This window comes from Rattus norvegicus, chromosome 2 (genome assembly GCF_036323735.1).
Source record: "Rattus norvegicus strain BN/NHsdMcwi chromosome 2, GRCr8, whole genome shotgun sequence".
Classification (NCBI taxonomy): Eukaryota; Metazoa; Chordata; class Mammalia; order Rodentia; family Muridae; genus Rattus; species Rattus norvegicus.
Window position 1 is genome coordinate 138,552,710 of NC_086020.1, and position 12,021 is coordinate 138,564,730.

The window sequence follows — 12,021 nt, forward strand, 5'->3', positions numbered from 1 at the left end:
TGTTATGAGGTAGTCAGTTAAAATGGACTACTTGAACCAAGTGTGGTGGGAGCACAGATACTTTAATCCCTGCAGTCAGGAAGGAGACTGAGCAGGAAGATAGAGTCTGTGGCCAGTCTGGATTACAAAGACGTCTTTTTTTCTGGGAAAGGGCACTTGGATTGAACAAATACTGAGCTCTTCCCTGGGTGATAGACAGCTCAGCCTTCAGCTTGTTGGGGGTGTCTTTAGCCAGGCCTGACAAAGTACCAGCTCTTGAATGCAACCAGTGACCCAGATATCGCCGTGGAGCTCCTTGAAAGCGTCTGCGTAGACCTCGCAGGCCCGCCCGAGCGAGGTGGCTCTCTAGCTGAGCTAGACATCCAGATCTGAGGACAGTAACAGACCGGAACATCAAGGAGTTGGTTTCCATCAGAAATGAAGCCGACCGGGTCCCTTCCTTGTGTGAACAGGGCAGCTCACGGTGTGAGAGCTTCCCTGGAACGGAGGCTGGGAGGAGCTTTGCGTATGATGCTCTGTGCTTCCGCCTGTGGTTGAGCCAGGGACTGAGACGCCTCCCTAACTCAGCCCAGTAAGGAGCTGTCCCCAAACACCAGGAACTCATAAGAAGATTTGACCGTTCATCTGGGTGGTGTGGCAGGCTGAGCTCCACCTCACACTAGGCAACATTCTCCATCACTGGAAGATGCTTTGGTTTTCTGTTTTGTTTGTAAAGTGTGTCCCACACTAGGATATAAGTCAGTCTGTGTTGTAAAGTCAGAGCCATAACCAATACAACCTGTCCTTTTCTCATGACCCAGGGTCATCATTAGGACCACACTCGACTGCCCTAAGAGCTGTTAAGAGAACCTTCTTCCTGGACTCTGTCTTCTCCATTTCCCACTTCCTCTCTCCCTTCCTGCACCCTTTCTTCCTCCCTCTTCTAGTCCTCTTCCACCTCGTCGTCACTCCTTCCTCAGTTACTCATGGGGAAATCGCATATGCATTTTACTCTAATGGTTCATATAGATTAGCTGTACATATTAATTTATTCCACTGCGAGTTTTATTATGAAGCAGGTCAAACCTAAGCATAAATGAAGAGCATAAGAAGTATAGTGAGAGGTTGCAGGTATAGTTCAGTGGTGAAGCATTAGCTTACATTCTAGAAGGCCTGCGCTCAAAATCCCCAAGGCCTGGCCCTATCACATACACACAGTATTGTGTACACTCATCACAAAGGCTGGGTGACGATGAGTTTGTAGCTAAACTTGTTTTCTCTCTATTCACACTTAGCACTAGATTATTTTGAAGAAAATATCATGTCATTTCCCCTATAAGTACGTGCTCAAATTCATGAAGTATTCTATAATATATAATGAAAAATGCTTCAAAACGTTAAAGTATGTTTACACACAAATTATATACGATCAAGTCTTCAAAATATACCATTGAGTCGCTTGAACGGTGCAAATCAAGTGAGTTTATGTTTTCCTTGCCCATTCTCTATGCCCCTTTCCTGCATTCCCACCTCTATCCTCGGCCTTCAGGGCTTGACCTGATTAGGGGCATCAAGGGAATGACGGACACATGACCAGAACGGCTGGGATTGGGCAGGTTGGGCTTTCTAATGGAGAAGTCTCAGCTTCCGGAACCTCAGCAGGTTTACCACGTTCCATTAGTATACATCACCTGTATACATATCGAACACATGGGCGGGGTTATTGCATACAGCTTAACAAGGAGGCGGGGTTATTACAAATCACTAAACAAAGAGGCGGACCCTGCAGAGAGCAGTCTATAGACCATCACACAAGGTCAGGGAAGGACGCTAAGATGGAAACTCTCTGCACACACTGTGGGTGTCTGGGCAGGGACCAGCTTCACGCCCAGGGGTGGGGAGCTCTGCCACGGCCAAGGGTATGAAGCTTTGAAGTCCTTGCCTGTGTCAATAACTCAGGGCTTCCTCTGCTCCCCAACTCCCCGTCACTCTGCTCCATTTGCTGAGAGTCAAGCACTGACCCAATTTCAGCTTCTTTCCCATGTGTATATCCTGTTTTATAAAGTGTCCTTTGAATATTTTGCCTATTCTTTAAGATTAAGTTGCCTTTCTATAGTAATTGAAAATTTCTGTTTTGAAGCAGGGTTTCCCTGTGTAACCCTGGCTGTCCTAGACCAGGCTGGTTTAGAACTCAGAGATCTGCCTGCCTCTGGAGTGCTGGGATTAAAGGCGTGTCCCACCACGCCCATACGAGTTTTTTTTCTTTTTCTTTCATTTTTTTTTTTTTTTTGGTGTGAATAGAATAGATATTAGATGTTGAAATGTAGTATTTATATATTACACATATTCAGATACAGGTTTGCACATGTTTTCTTTAAATATGCTGTACACCTTTTCCTGATGGTGTCTTTTGGTTTTTTGTTTTTGTTCTGTTTCCTTTTGTTTTGTTTTGTCTTGCTTTGTTTAGGCAGGATCTCCCTATGCATTCCCGGCTGTCCTTGAACTGATAATGATCCTGCCTCAGCCTTCTGAGTGTTGAAATTACAGGCTTGTACCACAACGGCTGCCTCAGGCCCAACTCTTTCAAGAACAGCCTGAAGTACTCTGTGACGGAGGTGGTGGAAGCGTGTGGTGTCGCCATATATGATCGACACAGCAGTTGTTCACGGTTGTCCCGTGAGAGCTGTTAAATGGTGGTGTTCTAATCCTATCACTTCCTCCAGATTCACCCACGGAAAGCTTCCAGAAACAACAATGTAGATCGCTGTGAACTCACTGGATGTTTAATAGCTTCAGGAATGCAGGTGTCCTTAGCAGGAATGCTCTGCTTTGTTGAGTCTGCCTGTAGGTCTCTTGATCTCCACCGGCTGAGCTGTGGTGTACAGGACATTGTGGTTCTCCCAAGTGCTAACATGAACTCTGCCTAAATCCACTCAGCAGATCCTAAGAGGTGGCATTTGTATCTATGGGTCCTCATGGCTTTTGTCCCAAGGTAGTTGATCTTTCTTTGATTTTTTTCTCTCTGGGTTCCTTCTAGGTCACTGTCCCCGGTGTGGATTCCAGAAGAATCTCTTTTAACTTCTTACATTGGGAATAATTGTCTTTTCTACCATAAATGTCTTTCCTTGTGCAAAATACTAGGAAGCCAGGATAAACCCTCAAATAATAGGATGTTGGTTATTCCCATTAGAGTTGAAAGAGAAGGGCCATCGTTGGAGCATGAGTAATACCACGTCTCTCGGCTTACTGAGTTGACGCAGACAATTTGCCCTCACAAAGGCCACATTTCCTCCTCCATAGAAAAGGAGAGAAGTAATAAGGGGTCAGGACTTTGTGCCAAAACCAGTATTTCCCTATTTAGACAAACTGAAGACAGCCCTGCTAGCTGTTGGGAATCATAACTGCTTCCAAATGAATATGAGAGGACACCCTGGAGAGCACGCCCTGCTGATGAGAATTCCCAGTTTACATCGTTCATGGCCTCATGGCTTAAAGAGGAAGTGATCTAAATGACTAGATATGTGAAGGAAATTATTGGGCAGAATCCTTACAGTTGGCCTTGGTTTAGAAGACAGTGTTGAGCATTTGAAGACCCAAATGTGTCGCCACACGGAGCTGAGACGAGGCTTCATTCCCTTGTTCTGATGGCGTGGGATGCGTGCTTATGTGTTTCTTATATCATGCCTGGATCCCTGGATTCTCCTTCACAAGTGTAATGCCCAGCAATTTCTATGCTTTTTCATAGTCATTCAGGCTTTCCCTTCAAACTTCACTGAGGATGACTGCTGGCTTCCTGGAGGTTTTGCTATTTTTAGTGAACGTTGCCCACCTCAGTTGTTCCACTGAGTTGTTTAACGTGCGGTGGTTCTGTATTTCAGTTTACTAGGACATCCCCAACCTATGGCTCATTTCAATTATAAACAAACACTTTATTTTTAATTAATTTATTTGTTATTTATCATCCACACACACCATAGCATACTGGGCGGATGTCAGAAGATAGCCTTGTGGAGTTGGTTCTCTCCCACCTTTATTGAGATTCTGGGGATGGACCTCAGGTCTCTGGGCTTACAGAGCAAACATCTTTACCTACTCAGCCACCTCTCCAGCCCAATTACCATATTTTTTTTCTTCCATTAATGTTCTGGTTTGAAAACACAGGCAATTATACACATCAGTTACTCCAGGCATGAAAATGGTGGCAGTGGGATCCTGGGAAGAACGAAGATACCAGCCATCAGGTTGCATGAGTGGCTTCCTGGGTACCCCTACATAAATAGATCACTCTTATTATCTCGTGGCTGTCCTCCTCTGATAGGGAAAACAACACTGAGGATGACGATCTCATTGTAATCCATGCATGACTTCAGACAACTAGGAAACGTCTTTTAATCTGGAACCACTCAGCATGCGTAAGTATATCAGCCTATGTGAGTCTCTACCCTTGCAGAAGGTGACCAGATAGGCATAATCTGTTACGATATTCCAGGGCCTTTTGGCCCAGCCACAAGAAAAACATATTAGGAGTCATCCCAAGCTTGGTGGTACACAGTAGTGATTCCAGAATTTGGGAAGCTGAGGCAGGAGGACCTCAGTAAGCTCGAGGCATTCTGGACTACATAATAAGTTCCGGGTCTCAGAAGCACACTGCAACCTTGTTTCCAACAATAGAAAGTCTAGAAGCTGTGGCCATTCTTACCTTCTCTGTTCCTCACCTAACAGCAAACTGTACAGTCAGACCAGAAGATTGGGAAGGGAAAGTCTATTTGACTTGGCAAACAAATAAAGGAGCCCCCACTCTTCTAATAAGAGCAAACTTACCCTTAATCAGAGATGTACCTGAACATAGCCAAATAGCAAAGTGTTTTTCCAGCAGGAACTCCAAAATCAAATGAGGAAAGACAGGTGAATGAAGAGTTTCCAATTTAGGTATCTTTGTAGGATTAAAAATAAAAACTATTTGTGGTCAGTATTCATTTAAATATTCTAGCAATTTAAGAGTCAGTATAATTGGTCTGACATTTCCAAGTTGAAAATGTATATAAACATTAGCTATCATTTATGGGAATCAACTGTAGTGTGGTGTAGTATTAAGGCCAGTCTAACTGAAAGAGCAGTCAGACATGACTCCTACCTGCAAAACCTGCAAATCAAGGACTAGGAATGGAGCACAGCGGAAGGCCCTGGGTCAGCCCTTAGTTCTGCAAAAAAGGGGGGGGGGGCTTCTAATTAGGTTGAAGCCATCCAGCTAAACCTCGAATGGTCAGTAGTAGAATTATCTGAGCCACTGTTGATCCCACGCCTGTGAGGAGAAAGGCCACTGTCTCAAATCGTGGCCAATGTGATTAAAGCACGATTATTGATGTACACGGGCTGCCTTCCCCTAAGACAGGGTTCCAGAGATCACCGGTGGACATGGGGAAGGTAAGGGGTTTTTAGCTCAGAAGTAGAAGGTTTCCAAGTGGGAGATTTGGTGGGTAAGAGTCAGGGTACAGAAATAGAACAAGCAGATCAAGTTGTTCCTAGCAACCTCCTGAAGCAAAGACTTAGTTGCAAGGCGGTTGTAACGAGGTGGTTATGACAACCTTTGGAAGCAAAGGCATGGCCGTCATTTCATGGAACAAGGAGTTATAGGCAAGGCTTGGGGCAGTTTTTCCCAATGATTAGTGCCACCATAATTCAGGTAGAGTCTATTGTGCCCCCTGGTCACCTTTGAAAACCTTAGGGTCGCTGTTAGGAGCTGGCATTTTTATCTATTATATAAAGTTTTTCATTTTTCATTAAACATTTTCCATGCTGTACTCAGCATGAAACAGTTTTGAGGGCCGTCTATTAAGTATACATGATTTTAAATAGACTTTTACTTGTTTTAGGCTTAACCTTGAAAACATATACAGGAGGCTAAATAAAGCTTATCCTTGTGAATAGATTAGATTTGTATTTAACATGACTACAAGTATAGTTTTGAATAATTAATTTGATCACTTATAAGGTGACTATTAACTTACATGTCTTCATCATCTTTAACCATTTACAACAAGTTAGTAGTTTTTATAAGATTGGGATTGTACAGTTTTATCCCTGTTAAGTTTCGCCTTAAAAAAATTACAATTATTGAATTGGAGCTCTTTTACTACTAAAACTTTAAATCATAAACAGTCCTCAGGCAGACTGGCAATTTTACTTTCCCGATCCTTCCTCTCACAGTGCACCGTTGCGAACATCACAGCTTCTTGTATGACTCGGTTTATCAAAATAGCCAAAGCTTAACCAAGTTAGCAAAGACGGGAGGCTAGACACACATTCTTATGTCAGCCTCTGTCAGCCTGCATAGACCTTAGGTAAGGAAAACCATTTCCCCAGGCCTTTGCCAGACTGCTGAGGTCATTGTCTCACTGCACCAGAAGATAGGAATATCTCAGCTTCAGGCGTTTAGCGTTTGATGTTTAAATAGTTATTGTCCTAACTTTCAGCAACCGGTGATATACTGGGTGTTTGGGATTTTAGTGTAGCCTTAAGTCTTTCTCAGGGTGAGCCTTTACGTATAAAAGCCATGTCTTAGGTTGACACTTTTTAGTTAACAAGAACATTTAGACAGAAGTGGAGCTGCAGGAGTTAAAAACATTCAGAGTTAGAACATTCAGAGACTTTCCCAGACTTCGTTATGGGCTTTGATGGATTGGGTCTTTGTTTTGATTTTGCCTTGGTAGTGCTGTCTCTGGGCTGTGTTTATAAACTGAACGGTAAAATTACCTATCTGTAAATTTCTCATTATTAATCCTATGTTACACTTTTAAGTCGACTTTTTGTTTACACAGTCTACCGATTTTTAACCATACCTAATAAACTTATAAATCTTGAGGTTCACATAATAGTCGGGATTAATCTTGAGATAAAGTTTTTATCCTAGCATAAGTTTTAGGCAGTAAATGAAACCAATGGTCTAAATTTTTCTTTTCTTTCGCTGCTCTGCCTGTTTTGTTTTTTGTTTTGTTTCTTTTTGCCCTTTCTGACACACTGTCAAGTGTATCACCTGACGTAGGACAGAAATTTTCTGACTCCAGAGCCAGCTTTTCAATGCAGCAGAACAGCACAAAACAATCTTTCAGCATTACCTGTACCCAAAGGAGGTTTGAAGAGTGAATCCAGAAAGCTCAGAGATGAGACGTTCTGAGCTCTGGCTATCAAAGTAACCGTGGCAAGTGGAGGTGACAGATTTGGGTCTGGGTTGGGGAAGTGCCTAAAGCTGCCCATTGCAGCCTTATGGGGAGATAGAGGGGTCCTCATTGCCTCAGTCCATCAGTGTGAGAGTGATGGCAGCTAGAGCTTGGTTCAGCTCCCAGATCTGCCTGCGTGGTAGCTTGAATATGCTTGGCCCAAGGAATAGAACTATTAGGAGGTGTGGCCTTGCTGGAAAGAATGTGTCACTGTGGGGGTTGGCTTCGAGACCCTCCTCCTAGCTGCCTGGAGGACATTTTCTCTCCTGTTTGCCTTCAAATGAAGATGTAGCCCTCTCAGCTCCTCCTGCCCCATGCCTTCCTGGATGCTGCCTGCCATGCTCCCACCTTGATGATAATGGACTGAACTCTGAACTTGTAAACCAGCCTCAATTAAATATTATCCTTTATAAGAGTTGCCTTGGTCGTGGTGTCTCTTCAGAGCAACAGAAACCCTCACTAAGACAGCCTGTAACTGGAGGAGGTTAAAGGGAGGACCAAAAAACATGTGAGGGACAGAAGCAGCAAAACACAAAACCAGTAAACAGAACCCAGGCAGGCTAGAGGGCTGTCTAGTGTACTGTCTTATGACTTATGTCATTTCTCTTTTTCAGCCACTCCAGGTTGGATGATACAATGACAGACAAGACACAGAGCAGAAAAAACAAAACAAAACAACAAAAAAAAAAAAAAAAAACACACACACACACACACAAAACCAACAACAACAACAAAAAAAAAAAAAAAAAAAAACGGACAATAACGACAACAACAATTGGTGTCACTGAGACCAGTTTAACCAAAGATTTAGCAACTAGGAGGCCTCTTCTTAGCTGGCTCCCTGTACAACCCAGGCACCAGAAACCCACCAGAGGCTTCCTAAGTGTTGGGTTTTTCCCTAGTTCAGTTAGGTCAGGCCTATTTGATTTTCTTCTCAGCTCCCTGTGATAAATGGGGACGACCCTTCTTTACAGAAACATTCTATTGAATATATATGCCAGAGATAATTATATCATATGAGGCATTATTATAACCTGGATAAGGAGATATGACTGCTTGTCAGGTTGACAGGGAATAGATTGTACTCAATTGTTAACTATATCTGGAATAAACTATAATCCAGAAATGGAGGACTTTTGATAGGGATCTTGGTGGTGCTTATAAAGTAAAGAAATTAAAGAAAACCTTAGATCCAGGTATGGTAGTACGTGCCTTTAATCCCAGGAGACAGACAGGCAGATCTCTAAGAATGTACTAGAACACCGGGGCCATGCCTTACAGCAAGCAACAGGACTTGGCATCTTTAGCTCTTTGGCTCTGGCTTTAGAGTCAGGAATAGAAGGGGTTACTGGGACAATCAATGCTGGTCAGCTGGAGCTAAGACATTAGTGATTACGAACAGACCAGCATCACTGAGGTGAAGTATTCAGGGAGGTGTTTTCTGACAGCACAAAGAAGCTGTTTTCCAGAGACAGAAATTGTGCTGCCACCCAGTATTTGGTAATATATAAGAGTCAACTAAGTGGTACTGGTTGGGAAGGCGTGAAGGGGTCATGGAGAGCAGCAGAGGCTGGGTCCTATGAGAGGCCAGGAAAGGCCATTGGTGAAGGTGCAGCCTCAAAGTCCATTGATGGCCCAGGACTAAGGGGTCATGCAAAGAAATTGAGGCTTGACACCATAAAGAGAGCCCATGAGAGGCTATTGGTGAAGCCTAGGTGCAGCGAAAGACCCCCATGAACAAGGAGTAGAACCGGCCCAAGAGAAAGAAATGTGTTGCAGTCAATGAAGATGAAAGGAGCTGGAGCTCTGAAGAGCGATCTGATGTCAGACATGGAGGTGCAGAATTTGAAGTTTGCCCAGCTGGTTTTCTGTCTTGCTTTGGCCCAGCATTTCCTCACTACAGTGTTTTGGAATGGTAAGGTATATCCCGTGATGTTGGAAGTATGGGATCTGCTTTTTGATTTTGATTTTATAGGGGATTTCAGTTAGGAGATTGGTTAAGTCTCAGAAGAGATTTGGGGCTTTTAAATATTGTTGAAACTGTGATAGACTGTGGGGACTTTTGAAGTTGGACTAAATGTATTTCGCATTGTGCTATGGCTCTGCATGACCTCCACAGACTCATGTGATTGAATAGGCCTATGGGGGCCAGGGAGTGGAATGTGGTGGTTTGAATGTTCTTGGCCCACCAAAAAGTGACACTATTAGAAGGTATGGCCTGGCTGGAATAGTGTTGGAGGTATTATGGGTATGCTACCGCACCAGGCTACACATTTGGAGGAAGTATGTCACTGTGCAGGGGGCGCTTTGAGGTCCCCTAGTATTTAAGCTCTGCCCTGTGTAGAAGAGAGACAGTCTCTTCCTGGCTGCCATCAGATCAAGACATAGAACTCTTGGCCCCTCCAGCATCAAGTCTGTCCATGATGTCATCCATCCCACCATGATGATAATGGAATAAATCTCTGAAACAGTAAGCCAACCCCAGTTAAATGTTTGCCTTTATAAAAGTTACCTTGGTCGTGTTGTCTCTTCATAGCAATGAAACCCTAACTCAGACACTATTCAAAGGCCTTTTGTGTAGCCTGGTGTAGTAGCATACCCATAATACCAGTACTGTGAAGGCTGAGATAGGAGGACAAGCCTGGGCTACCTCGTGAGTTTTGGGCCTCGGCTAGATAGGCTAAATAGATAACAAAATGGGGTCCTTTGTAGAATTTGAGGCCTAAGTGGTACGGGCAGGGAGGCAGACAGAAGACTCCCATTCCACAGGGAGACTTCCTTCTTGGACACAGGGGAACTAAATATGGTCTCACTTCCTGCCCCATGTCTCTCTTGTTGAAGGATGACTTCTTTTTCAACAGGAAACTATATGTACTCAGTGAAGGATACTCCTGCTCGGGCTCCTGTTTGCTAACTGGCTCCACGGGGTCTCCTTCTAGAGTCTCCATATCCTGGGTTGCTTGAACAAGCCTCCATGGTGACACTGACTGCTGAGAGTGCCCTGGTGAACATGGGACACTTAGCCAAGCTCCTGTCTGTCCGGATGGAAACGCCATTTTGTGATCTTCCTAAGCTGTTGGAAAGGAACTCAGATTGGGACTGGAATACTCCTCTGAGGCAGAGCGCTTGGTTCTTATGTCATGGCTAGACAGCTATGAGTATGTTTGCTATCCCTTTCCTCTGCTCTTGAGCCCTGTCAAACATGGGGAATTTCTGACTCATGGTGACTGTGGCCTTTTATGCTGAAAGCCATGACCCTGGGGATGAGGCAGCTGTGGCCTAGGTAAGTGTAGTCCCAATGACTTAAAAGTATGACAAGCTCAAGTGGGACTCGTGTGCAATGGAAACCACAAGACATGGATCTTGGGAGCAGTTTCATGCTGGTGGGGAGGACACTCAGGCCCGCTTGTGTGTAATCAGCCTGAACAACGACACGGCTTAGCAACCCTAGGACCTATCAGACACCTGAGGGTTTTTGGACTTGGGTTAACACTGGATCTTGAGGCTGGAACTCCGGCTTTATGAATTTAAGCCAATGGGACACAGGTAGTTTGTAAAAGAGGCCCTTATGCTTTCCGAATGTTTGGATCTCATAGCTTGACTCAGAGCAGACCTTCCATTCATTAATTTTCCAAAGAAACAGACTTTAGGTGAATTGCCACATTGTTCTAGAAAGAGACCACTAGAGGCCAAAGAAATCCCCAGTCACCTTTTGGGAGCCTAAGGTTTCTCCATGGTGTCAGTAACCCAGGGCTTAGACCATGGAAAGGTGGCAGCTAACATAGGGAGGACGCTGAATCCAGGTACACCTTCCTCTTTGAATCCATAGTCAGGATTGATGAAATCACAAGGACTGGGTGAGACCTAAATAGTTCCGTCCTGTTGTGTCTGTGATGGTCTCTGGGCCAATCCGTGACCCAGGTTGGTGCCGAAAGTTTACAGGAGTTGAATCTGGACCCAGCGTTAAAGCTGGGCTTAGTCACCCAACAGTTATGTAACCTTGGGCAACTGCCTTCTCCAGTCGGAACTTTTCTTTCCTTGTTGACAAAGTGGGATAAGAATACCTTGTTTTTCAGATTGCCCTAGGGATGAAACAGCCCAGTGTCTGGAAACCCTGGCCGTCTGAGTCTGGTGTTAGGGAGTTCCCAAAACCACGCTGCTGAGTTCCTTCCTCCACAAAGCAGCCCAGCAGGGCTTTGTCTCTAGGAAAGGAGGTAGAGGATGTGAACGGTCGATGGTAGCCTAGACAAAAACTTGACTTCTGTCTGACTGCCCCTTCCTTCCATGATGCCACTTCAGGGTGACAGGCCCAGCAGCATAGATTCTCAGAGGTTGCCAGGGTCCTGTGAAGTTCTTTTAGATATCATTACCATTTCAGAATCATCCACGGAGACTTGTTTGTTAGACATGTACCCTGCCAGGTCGTCCGCAACATTGTGTTTTGTTTGGAGTTTTCGCTAATGAATAAGGGCACAAGGTTCATTTCTAACTGGTTCACCCGAGAGTCTTGGGTTCAGGAACAATCATCACAGCTTAGTTAACATCCCCTATGCCAGACATGGTGTGAGAAGTATTATCTTGGAGCTAGAGAGATGGTTCAGCAGTGAGAACACTGGCTGCTCTTACAGAGGACGTCCAGACCATCTGCAACTTCAGTTCCAGAACCTCCCACCCCTCTTGTGACCTCTCTGGGCACCAGGCACACCTGATGCACCTACACGTGTGCAGGCAAAACACTCATGTATTAAAATGAAAAAAAATACTGTTCCTTTGAAGTGTATTTCTTATTTCATTCCTATATTACCTTACGGGAAAAAGGTTTTTT